The sequence below is a fragment of the Triticum aestivum genome, chromosome 7A, assembly GCF_018294505.1.
Source record: "Triticum aestivum cultivar Chinese Spring chromosome 7A, IWGSC CS RefSeq v2.1, whole genome shotgun sequence".
Lineage (NCBI taxonomy): Eukaryota > Viridiplantae > Streptophyta > Magnoliopsida > Poales > Poaceae > Triticum > Triticum aestivum.
The window spans coordinates 641,297,859-641,300,924 of record NC_057812.1 but is presented as its reverse complement, the minus strand read 5'-3'; the positions used below and the strand labels follow the sequence as shown (position 1 = coordinate 641,300,924).

The 3,066-nt window shown below is 37.8% G+C and overlaps 1 non-coding gene across 1 annotated transcript; it reads right to left on the bottom strand.

Annotated features, from left to right (window-relative positions):
• Positions 1 to 1,881: 1,881 nt before the first annotated feature.
• Positions 1,882 to 2,015, bottom strand: LOC123155245 (small nucleolar RNA snoR80). The gene has a single exon (XR_006477301.1). It is a non-coding gene; the product is annotated as a small nucleolar RNA snoR80 (small nucleolar RNA).
• Positions 2,016 to 3,066: the final 1,051 nt, after the last annotated feature.

Here is a 3,066-nt window from a genome sequence, read left to right as displayed (position 1 = left end):
TTTTTGTGATCTATTTCGTTTTGGGGCCTAAGCCTTTTTATTTACTTGGCCATCACCTTTTGTTCATTGTTTGATTTGTGGCCTTTTTAGGGCCCAAATAGTATATGTTTCATTTCCGACATATCAACAATAAAGTATCAACAATAAAGTAACCAGTATTTTCGTCCAGAGAGCCCCAATCACACAAATTTTCATAAATGGCGACCAAAATGAGTATATTATATATATTACAATCATGCCATAGTTCAAATCATCTAGGAATTTAGAACAACTACAAAAGTGCTGCTATGAAATACTATAACAGCCATTCACATCATCCAGGAACATATAATTAGCTGCAAAGATGAAGTGTTCCCTTTTTCCAACTTCTTGAGCCTGGAGCTCGTGTAAAAGACAGGAAACGATCATTATCATGGCTGTGAATTCAGAATGAAAGCAATATCCTCAAACATACAACATCTAGGAAAAGAATATTGAACAGAATAATAAACAAATACACAAGCAGCTAGGGGTCGATCCTAATGCATGAGGGAACGGATAACAGTAGCAACCATGAGTAAATATTAGCAAATATTATATTGGTGGAAAAAAGTAAATACCAGCAAGCTCTAAGAAGACTCCAAGAAATTGATGGCTCACAATACAATCATGCTTTTGACAACAAATACTACTAGAATTAAGGTGCATAACATATTCTAAGCAGTGTTAACATCATGACAGTAACAATTAACAGTAGCAGCTAGCAGGACATCAATCAAGCACAACAAAAGTACAACACCACACTTGGGATCTCGGAGCAAGAAAAAGATCATGTTGCTTAGGAGCTACCACAAATGATACTGATCAAGGGCAAAAACAAGTTGGTATGATATCATTCATTCATTCGTTCTCATCACGATCATACATTGAATTCATTAAAGGTTACAGATTCATTTTTTGACATAGCATTGGAAAATCACAAGAATAGTATATGAACCAAAGTGTCCAGATAAGTAGATAACACATGGAGGTCACAATCACATAGCAAAGGAAGAGTGGGACAGACCGAGGACTTACCCTCTGGACAAATCAAAGACTTCACGCTTCCTCTTCCTCGGTGGACAAATCAATGACTTCACTTCCTCTTCCTCATGCACCAAAGGAAGACCATCTCAAACACCTTGGTGCCAACAAGAAACTGTACTCACACAGTGAATAGAACAAAAGAACAGAAAGCACACGTATATACTGAACAAAAGCAACAGCCAGGAATAGATGACTCAACAGTTCATGTTTGTTAACAAAACAAGTGTGGACATCTCACAGTGAGTTAACTATCTGATGACTTTAGTAAAACACATACTATCATTTGGTGCTACAAGAGACAATAGGAATCCAACTATCCCAACATCCCAACTTGGTAAATCCATGCTGCTAAAAGGCCAATCCTGATCGGGTTGGAACTGGACCTGGTTTCAAACATGTGAGCTACAACTATCGTAATACCACAGCCCAAAAAACCCTACAAATCCATCAAACTATTGTTTGTAGGTCTAGCATCAGTGGTGTCACAACGTACAGTCCACTTACAATCATTTGGGAGAAAATTAAAGTGATAATTAGACCGCCATCACAATCTGCTAGTAACTTGCAGTCTACTTACAGCTACAATGATATCTTAAAATTACAGTCTAAATACACAAAACTTAAGAACATGGGAATAAACAGACCAACCCCCACATTCCAATAATTCAAATACTCAGCAGTCAAATGTGTATGCGTGTGCATGTAAATGTATTGAGGTTATGCAAAACTATGGTGCATTTAAACTATGAGATCATTTGGTCCACACATTTAGATCATTTAACACATAGAAAAGAAAAATAACAGAGGACTGCATATGAATGTATGTGTCCTTTCCAGGATAAGTTGGCACATAGAATGCCACCAATCAGGATATACCACACAACAGAGAATAGCTTGTAGCGTCCGAGACTAATCTCCATGAGGAACACAAATCATCCTCAGGAATTGGTAATGAACGCACATCAATCAAAACAAAGAACAAAAAAACAGATGGAATTTGTGTTATCCCTGCAAGTGCCATAAACCTGCAACAGCAACAGCAACAGCTTCTTCCTAGCGACATTTTCCCGGGCCAGGTATCTATCAACGATGTTGACAGTAAGGAATAAAATTCACCCAGTAGCTCAAACTTATAGTGGACCTGCATTGGGTGATTTCGCCAGGTCAGGTTAGACACACAACTCTGTACTAGATAACTTGACCGGGGTTCCAAGCAGATAATTACCTCGGTCCTTCTGTAGAAGCTGTAAATTTCATCCACATATTCAACAACCGCAAGGGAGTTGCCGAAGTCGCAGCTGTCGATGTCATGCATTTCCTCCTCTTCGGTGTCCTCCATGTGGATCTCCTTCAGCTCCTTCATCTCATTGGCCAATTGGTGCCTGCCAAAATAAATTCAAATCCTTGAGTTGACAGTTACCTATTTTGCTCAGATTCTTGGTTCAAACAAGGTAAGGTTAAATAATCTAAATAATGCAGAAGATGGAAAATCTACAGATAACCCAATTGAACCTACATTGATATCATTCCATATATAAAAGAGAGCACCCAGTCCAGTTAGATAAGATATACTACTACTTGCCTAAATCTGCTAGAACTATATTAAACCTACATTAATGATATGCCATATAGTACAAGATTTGGTAGGAGTATGCTCAAATCTCTGAAGATTTGTGCTATGTGCCAATTTGCACCCGAATGTCATGGACTGGAACAATCTATACCACTGTGGATGTTGTTTTCCACTATATATCTCCAACAATAACACTAGTATCAAACTTGAAAAGAAATGCTTGACTAGCTAGCTAGTTTCTGAAAAGACAAGGCATTAAGAGGTATCATCATTCTTTTAATAACTTGCATTGCAACATTCATGATCAATAGCTATGTACAAATGCAAGAAAATCTACACGAACTGCCCTGCTCTCTTAAATATTTTCTTCAAGTGGTTTCTTTACAGCAGGGTATATGTTGTAGTTGACAAAAGAAGATGTATTTGCA